Consider the following 9,365-nt stretch of genomic DNA (forward strand, 5'->3'; position numbering starts at 1 on the left):
GAATCGTAAAGGCAGTTTTTTCTATTTTTTTTTATTTTTTTTTGGTAATTTTTCTCTTACATATATTTGACAAGGCACGGCAGGAGCAGCACATGATAATTGCACGCAATCAACGCATAATCCTCGCATAATCTGCGCAATTTACCAAAAAACAAAGTGTCAAGAAAAAAAAAACAAAGTTCTGCCTAAAAAACTGACCTTTTGGCCTTGAGCTTCCGCTCAAGTAGCTGCTGCTGCAGTTGGCCAAACAGGTATGCTGCGGGCACGCCCCCGGCTAGGGCTCCGCCCAGGCGCAGCAAATCGCCAACTTAATTGCCAGAAATTCTCAAAACAAACGAAAACAAACAAATAAACATATCAACTGCAGCAGAGCTTGGATTTGCTGCTCCGGCCGAGGGATTTGGATTTGGGAGTTTCGAGTCTTTAGCCTAAAGCCTGAAAGCAGATTGACTTCTGCGGATCATCTGGAGTAATCGGAGTTAATCCCGTTAGCAGTAGCAGGCGCAACCCGTTCACCGGATTAGGCGCAGTTTTAGTCCAGAAGTCAGCGCAAATGCGAAAGGATTTAAATCCATTTTGTGTACATCTCCTGGCGGGGCGTGGCCGTCGCTGCCGCTGCCGCTGCCGCTGCCGGTGCAGGTCAGTGGTATCCGTGTTGTCGGCGGTTTTTGCTGGCTGCCGGGCAACGCCCAGCGCCGACGCCCTAATCCGTTTACGCCTCGAAATTAATGCAAACATTTAGAAGGATTATCAGCTCGGTCCGCCGTAAAAAGGGGTGACGGGTCGCCGCGGTAAGGGTATGCATAAATTCGCTGAACTGGAGACGAGTTGGGACCGTGCCATAAAAGCATGATAGGATTGATAATTCGCAGCTACTTGTCGTTCATTCTGTGCGCATTGTCTGTTCGCGGATTTGCCACTTGGCTGCGGGCAACTGGGCAACTGTCTGCATATAGGGTATAGAGGGTATCTAGGGTATACAGGTCGGCTAAGCGTATCAATTGCAATGGCACAATTATGCGTTTCATGGAAGTGATTAGAAGCAGCGATTAGAGCAAAAGAGTTGAAAATATTTGTGGATTAGAGTTTGACTTTGGCCAGGCCAAAGAGCACACACACACACACAGCCGCACACACACATACAGGCCCTTGGCATTGTCAAGGGCAAGCGGCAACAGGAAATGCAGGACCTGGAACTTCCGCAGCGCTCAAGTGGATGCCGCTGGCTACTTAAAACTCAATTAGCAGCGGCAAAAAGGAGCTTGTGGCGCCACAAGGGCCACCAGAGCAGACGCAACAAGCCGCAAACAACATAAAAGATACAATATTTCAACAATGTGATTCAGGCTGCATAATGTACACTGTAAGAAAATTATGTGTGCTTCAATTGAATTCTACAGAAATGCACAGACAAATATAAGTTCAAGCAGAACAAAAATTAAATAAATTAAAATATATTTTATATTAGTTTTCAATTAAAATTTTCAATTTAACTTTATTTTTATTGCAACTGCCCGTTCTACTGAAATTAAGGCAAGCCGTGCTTATTTTCATAAAGAAATTACGGGCTACATTTTATGTAGATAAGATTCTGTTTAATATTAAATAAAATAAAAGCCAATATTTAAGTAATTTTTTAAGCATATTTTTAGGACCGTTTATTTTTTTGCAGTGTAGCTGAAATATATGGAGCATTAAGTGTTTGCTGTGGCCATGTCGAAGTCATCAAAAAACTGTGAAGTGAACGAGCAATTATGTTGTCGTCGTCGCTTTGATCTGCGGCCCACTTACAAGGCATCTGCACAGACACAGACAGAGATACAGTTGCAGATGCAGATACAGATACAGTTGCGCCCGCATTAGATACAGATACAAATAAGGCTGTGTGTGCGTCTGCAGCTCGAGTTGATTTCCTTGTTTAAGCATTTTTTAATTGTATGCTAATTGATTGCATTGTCACAAAACCGTTGCGCATCCATGAGATACTCAAAGATACTTGTACTATATTTGGCGCACAGTTCCGGAACCATATTCTGATGGCATTTCAAATGCCAGCTGCGGCGTGGCTGTCGAGGGGGAGAGGGCGGGGGGAGGCTGCTGGGTGCATTAAAAAAAAAATAAACACACCAAATATACAAAATTTAAAGCGGCAGATACATGTCCAGCCAGCAGAGATACAGATACAGATACAGATACAGATACAGATATGGCTAAGGATACGTCTACGGTTGGAGATTAGTGGGAAGCGCTTAGCGTTTTATTGACAGCATTTGCTGGCCATAAAATGCTTAATCCGGCCAAAAATTCTGGCTAAGATGTCGCGATTTTTAGCATCCTCAAAAAAGGACACAGGCGCGAACAGGCCGGACAGGCAGCCGCAACGGCAGACCGAAATTGCCTGTGAAAAAATGTGCATAAAGAAGAGTAGCAGCAGCAGCAGCAACAACAGCAACTATAAAAGGTCGAAGGTCACGGCTGCCGTAGCTGTTCATGTAACAGACAACACGCACACACTCGCACACACACCCTGGGCCTTGTTGGGCTGGGGCGTGACCGCTGCCACAATTAATCTGCGTAATTTGCATGTGGATGCAACTCGGGAATGTATCTGCATCTGCAACTGCGGCGCAGTTCAAAAAAGCTGCATCTAATCGCTGCGAACTTCGCGCGAATTCGCATCGGCCAAATGCCATTTGAAGTTGAGGTTTACCGATTTGCATCCTGCGGTTTTCCACGTACGAATCTATCAGGTTTTCTATTTTCTCAGCAAACAACTCTTTGAACTGTGCGAGGTTTGCGTAAGAAACTCGTCCAATTACGTGCTGTAAGCTGTAAGGAAATTCGAAAAAATGTTGAGAAAACTCTACAAAAATAAAAATAAAACAAAAAACATAAGCAAAGTAGTTTAGATTTTGAAGGTATTTAAATGTTATGTAAATTTCATATAAATGTTATATACTTTTATGTAAACATTATGTAAATGTTATGTTAATGTTTACAGATTTGCCATTTCAACTTATGTCTGAGCACATGAAAGCACCTTCAAACGAATCTAGATCTTAAATTATTCCAAGATCGTTGATTTCGAAACATTTTTCGAAAAACTTTAAACTTTTAACTCGGCTCAATTAAATCTGATGTTGAAACGATACGTTATTTGGGAGAGTCTTGAGAGTCTATCGCAAGACCTGATCCATACAAGTCGTATACATATATATATGTATATCAGTCGCAAATCGGACATACTTTTTGTCGCTTCTAATAAAGTGTAAGCTGGGCGAGATACACCTAGAGAGATATACCTTTACCTAGCTCGTCTCATAAATAATTAAATTGGTTCCCTAGTAGTAATAGGAATTTAAATATATATACGACTTTTGACTAGCTAATGGACTAAATAAATTACAATCCTTTGCACTAGATATCAGACTAGTATAAGTTTGATTAATTTTATGCCTTAAGAAATTATCTGCTATTTCTATTCTATTTTGTAGATATTCACTGAAAAATCCGCATCTTGCAGCCTTTCAGCATTTCGTGTTTGAAAACAAATCGAACTTCCCATTTAATTGCAAGCTACTTTGATTTTGCAACCTTGTGAATAATCGCTTTATCACACTTTGCACTCTTCGGACGACCTTTTGGCCTTTGTGCCTGCTGCTTGGTGACTTTTGGGCCCACTGCATTGTTTTGGGCGCGTCTTAGTTTTTTAGGCCAATAATAAAAAAATCATGCCCGATCGTTTTTCTGCTTTTTTTTTATGATCAGCTCAGATCAGAGACAATTGACATACGATTCGAAAGTCAGTTCTAAAAAATATTTCGCGCACCGCAGCGAGTCAATTTCCAAATGTTTCGCTTTGAATAGCTCTTCAGAGACGGCAAGGTCGGGCCGTCGTTGTTCCGCTTCCGAATTCCGCGAAAATTTAAAAAAAAAAAAAAACAAAAATTGTAAATAGAAAACAGCAACGCGAAGCCTGAAAACCTAAAAATCTGAAACTAGAACTAGAATTCCAATGCAGTTTTTTTATGCCGCCTAATTTTTATGGCCTAAAAAACAGAACCAAAAACCGAAACCGAATATAATCGCTGCCATTTGTTTGCCCATAAAAGAGCCAGGCTCGACTCGGCTAGGTAAAAAGGCAAAAAAAAACAACAACAAGAAAATAGTAGAAAACGGCGAAAAAGGACAACGCACAGGAACAGGCCAAGTCGCAGTCGAGGCGCGTTGTGAGAAATTCATAAAAACTGTTTTCATTTTTTAGAATCAGTGCGCGAATCGACGACGACGGCGACTGCGACTGCGACATGGCCCACTGCGGCTTTACGATGGCCATTAACGCTCCTAAAAAAATAACGCGAAAAAAACGAGCGCTGTAAATCATAAAGTCAACCAAAAAGTCGACTTTAACTAAAGACAGAGCAGAGCAGAGCAGAGCTGCGCTGGGCAGAGCAGAGCAGAGCGACCGCCTTGAAGGGCTTTTCCTGGCCGCTTTGCTGACGGCTTTTGGGCAAAGTCAAACCGCAATAAAATTGACACGTTCAAATGCGCAGGATCCGGTAAGAGCATGGGTCCAGTGAGACGACGTGTACATAATGTATGCCAAAGGCACAAAAAATATGTGTGTATGTATTTGATTGCAGGACATGCGCATTGCCCGGCAAGAGCCACAGCCCAGTGTCCGTTGCTCCTCCTTGGCCGTAGCCAGTGCCCGGCACGTACACGTCTACACTCGCCACACCCGTGTGTGATTGCCGCAATCATTCTAGTTTCATTAGCTCAGCTGCAGATTTATTGTTGGGCCCACCCACCCACGCTTGACCCGAGCTCTTCGGACAGCCACAGCATCTATCAACAGCAATTGATTTTTATTTCGCTTTATTGTTGCCCCTCGTCGACTGGTCAGATTTTCAGGGCAATTTCGTTTGTCTGCGTGTGCTTCCATTGCAATTACCCGGAAGCTTATCACGCAGCCTTAATGCCCCGAACCCCCAAACCCAAACCCAAAGCCAGAGTCCAGAGTCCAGAGTCTACCCTTGGCGTTTGTCGCTTTGCCAATTGCACCGCAGCGAATCGCATATGGAAATGCAAAATTGCTGACATCATTCGAATTTCTCCCCTCCCCCGCCCCTCCTCTATATAACTGCCTTGTTTTGTTGTTTTGGCCGCGTTTCGATTGTTGCGATTATCGCATGTTAATATCCATGAAAATGTTGAGACCAGCAGAATGATGCCTGGAGCCGCCGTTAGATAAGCGGCGCATGGCCATGTTAATGGACAGCGTGCAAATTGGCCAACTGCCAAAACAGCAGAACACCCCCCTTCCACCCCCTCCACCAAACCCCTCCATGACAGCATAGCCAATACGCGCGCGATCCGTTCCGTTTCGTTTCGCTGTGATCCGTTGCGATTCGATATATTATAATAAGTTATGTCTGTGGATATGTTTTATGCGTGTTTCACAAACGACTGACTAATTGTCTGGCCGATTGACTAATTGACTGCTTGACTGATTGACTGATTGACTGGGCGCTGTGTATGCGTTGAATGTGTGAAATTATTTGTGCGACGGCATTATCATTTTACAAAGATGTTTATTCATGCCTTCGAGCTAGACGTGAGTGTGTGTGTGTGTGAGGTGTGTGTGTGAGGTGTGTTTAGTCGTTTGTGTATGTGGAAACCGCAAGTGGTTGCAAAAGCTGCCCAAAAACAACAGAAAACAATAGGAAACTTAATTGTGGTCCTCACATAAAACTAAACATGCTTTTAAGTACACTATGCAACAAATTTAAGTCCATAAATACATTTTAATATTTATCAAGTTTTTATATATGAATATATTTTATTATTATAGCCCAAAGAAAATGCTTTCATTTAAATAAAAGACTTAAGCATTTATTTTTATAAGTAGTTCCAATCTACATTTATCTTGCAGAGAGTTCTTTTATTTTCAAATAACTCATATACCATACATAAGATATAAGATATATTTATAGATTCTGAAAATGTATATTATTTATCCATCTACCTAAAATCAGGTGTTATCATAGGCAAGATACGCTAGAGCGTGGCCCAATAATTTAGAAGAGCTTCTCTTTGTATTCATGTGTATTTATGCAGCTTGAGCTCCAACTTTGTTGTGTGGTGTTCATTTTTTTGGGCGGTTTTTATGCTTTGTTCCTGTTGGGAAATGAGTGGCACAACCAAGCTGGGAATGTAGCTAGTTGTATAACATTGAAAAGGGGGGCTCAGATCTCGCCGATTGCCAAGCAACAGCTGTGACTGTGACTGTGACTGTGAATGTGACTGTGCCATGATCACTTTATATTCATTGACACTTAGTGTGAATTTCGTACATCATAAAGAGCGGGGCAAAGCTGTGGACTTGTGGATGTCTAAATTGCGGTCGCCCGGGCCGACGCACACACAAAGCTGGCTTTTGTGCGAATGCCGACGGTTCGTTTTGGGTTGGGAAAGTGGGCAACTGGCAGCCCGCGAGAGACAGAGACAAACAATCGGCCAGATGATGGCCATAAAGCCAACTCAAACACTGACAGGCCGACAGTGCGAGGTGCTAATTCACTATTAAAAGAAATCAGAAAAAAAAAACGAAATAAAATAACACACAAGCCGTCAGAATGCTCTAGTCGGATATGCCCGACTGCCAGATATCCCAATCACAGAGTCGAGTGGACGTCTGTCTGCCCTCCTCTTTCCATAGACCCACAGTATGGACTATTCTATCTTGCCTAACTCGGATCTTTGATGTTTGATTTTTATGAAATTTTCAGGGTTTAAAAATGGTATGCAAATAAGTGTATATACCCAAGCCCAAGCATATAGCTCTATAAATAATTGCAAATTGAAAACTTCATATATCTAACTCTTATGGTTCTCGACTTTGTGTCAAAATCGATATTTATCGATATTATGTACGCAGGAGAAGTTAACGCAGGATAGAGAATATATGAATGAATCGACAAAAACCAGCATACCCCATTTTTGGCCAGCTAACTAGAGATTTCTATAAAGAGGCTCAAGAATTGAACAGAGACTGGGTTTTTGGGCTTAGGATTGGGGGCCTGGTGTCTCAGCTGCGCTCAATTTCCCACTCATCATCTCCAGCTCTCACGCATCATCGCAGCGTCGACTGCGCACCAATAAAACTTAATTTTGTTTGTACATCACAGGAGCGGGGGGAGACAGAGAGGTGAGGTTTTAGCTTCATAAATGCGTTTGGGCTGGGCCTTGAGCTATTGAATTATGCATTGTTATTGTGTGTGTGTGTGTGTGTGTGTGTGTGTGTGTGTGTGTGTGTGTTTTGTGGGAGCAGAAGTTCTCATGAAGTGGCAGCCATTGATTCGAGTGCCAAATGCCATTGATTGAGCGCAATAAAAGCGAATCGCGTCTCGAATTAGATACGGCCGCCTAATTGATAATAATATCGCGTTTATATTGTTTGGCAATCGGAAATCTGTTAACTCTTTAAAGCCGACCTTTTCTGTTAACAGCTGCTGCTCGCTCGCTAATCCACAGCAATTCGCTTGTAATACGCTTCTCGCTATCTCCCTCCCTACCTCTCCCACTCTCACTCGCACTCTCTCTCTCGCTTGCTCTGCCTTTTTTATGGCGCATAATTTTTCAATAAACCTGCCTTCTATTTCAGCACTGGCCAAAAAAAACAACTTAATCCCCACATGATTAATTATCAACAACCTGCAAACCGGGCAGTCACACCCCTAAACAGGAATTAATCGAGTTGTTTACCCCGCCCCCAACACATGCCCCGCACCACCCGCACCACCCCTCACCAGTCAACAGCCAGCCCAGCCCTGCCCACACTTGAGGCCAAACGTTCCGCTTGCGCTTTTTAATTTACTTGCTTCTAGACCCGGGAGCCCTGAGCCAGGTCCCCAGGGTCGACTCACTGTTCCCTTTTTCCAGGATACCCTGTACTTATTGAATATGTCTTCAAAGGGGTATAATAAAGGCTGGATGCAATAGGACACCTCTTCGATTTTTTATAGAGTCAGGCAATGCTCGTCTGCTTTGTTTCGATCTGACGCAAAACTACATATTTTTGGCTTAATCGATAAATATCGATTTCAAAACTTGCTCCTTAAAGCATGTCTTAGAGCTAGTCGTAACAAATTTGACATTGAGACAAACGCAAGGAGTTAGTTTTTTTTATAGTAACAAGAACTTCGGCAAAATTCCGAAGAATCGATAAATATCGATATCAAAACTTAATCTATTAAACATGTCATTGATTACTAGAGATAGGCCTTAAAAAATTTTATTTATATATATTTACAGGGATGTAGTTTATTTGATAGTAACAAGAACTTCGGCTAAATTCCGAAGAATCGATAAATATCGATTGGCTGCTTGCCTCTTCAAGGCATAACTCGGAGCTTAGAAGAGCTACTGACAAACATATTTTGCATTTCGATTCTGGTCTAGCATATGATTGACTTTTGTGAAGGGGAAAGGGGCGAAAGGAGAGCAGCTGACAACAGGGCAGCTTCTAGTCGAGCATGCTCCGCTTGTTTTGTTTTTTTTTTTTCTTTGTGTGTGCGCTATCTGTTATTATCAAATCATAAAATGTTGCCACTTGGCTGAGATTCCCAACTGCAGCCCCCGAAAGCGATTCGAAAGGGGTCGAGCACATTTTTTATGCGCTGTCAAAACATGTTTTGACAAAGGGAGATACAGATAAAGTATCTAGGCTTAAGGGTACGGCTGGAGTTAAACGGGATTTGCTGGTGTTGATAAGCGCAGCAATTGACACCCTTTGAGCACAATTTGAACAGTTCGAAACACATGTTTCCCTTGAATACGAATTTGATTGCCGTGTCTCAGTTGTTTGTATTTATTTTTTGGGCCAGTTGGGTTTGTGTCCTTGTGCCGATGATTTCTCAATTATGACAATTGGTAAAAGGCAAACAAACACGGCAGGCAGCCGGATGCGGCAATTAATTAGCCAGGACAATTGATACGCATTGACTGCAGGCAACCTGACGCGTGCCAGGGTGGCCCGAGCGGCAAATGTGGCATGCTGTCAGTGGCAAGGACACGGCGCGACAGTTGCAAAGGATGCGCTGCGTGTGACAAGCAGAAGGAGTCGCCGCGCCGCGCCCCGACTCGCCACGCCTCGCCTCGCCTCGCCTCGTTCTCCTCTAATCGCATTAATAAGCAATTTGGGCAACCCCCCGCTCGCCAACGGGCCGAAGGTCGCCGCGCGTGTGCCGCACTCTCGAGGTCAAGCAGCAGCAGGATTCGAGCAGCTGCTCGCTCTAAGGTTTCTCCACAGGATCAACTGGGCACAGGTAAATACCTGCCCAGGTATATAAGAGTCAACGCAA

Source organism: Drosophila virilis, chromosome 5 (genome assembly GCF_030788295.1).
Source record: "Drosophila virilis strain 15010-1051.87 chromosome 5, Dvir_AGI_RSII-ME, whole genome shotgun sequence".
Taxonomy (NCBI): Eukaryota; Metazoa; Arthropoda; class Insecta; order Diptera; family Drosophilidae; genus Drosophila; species Drosophila virilis.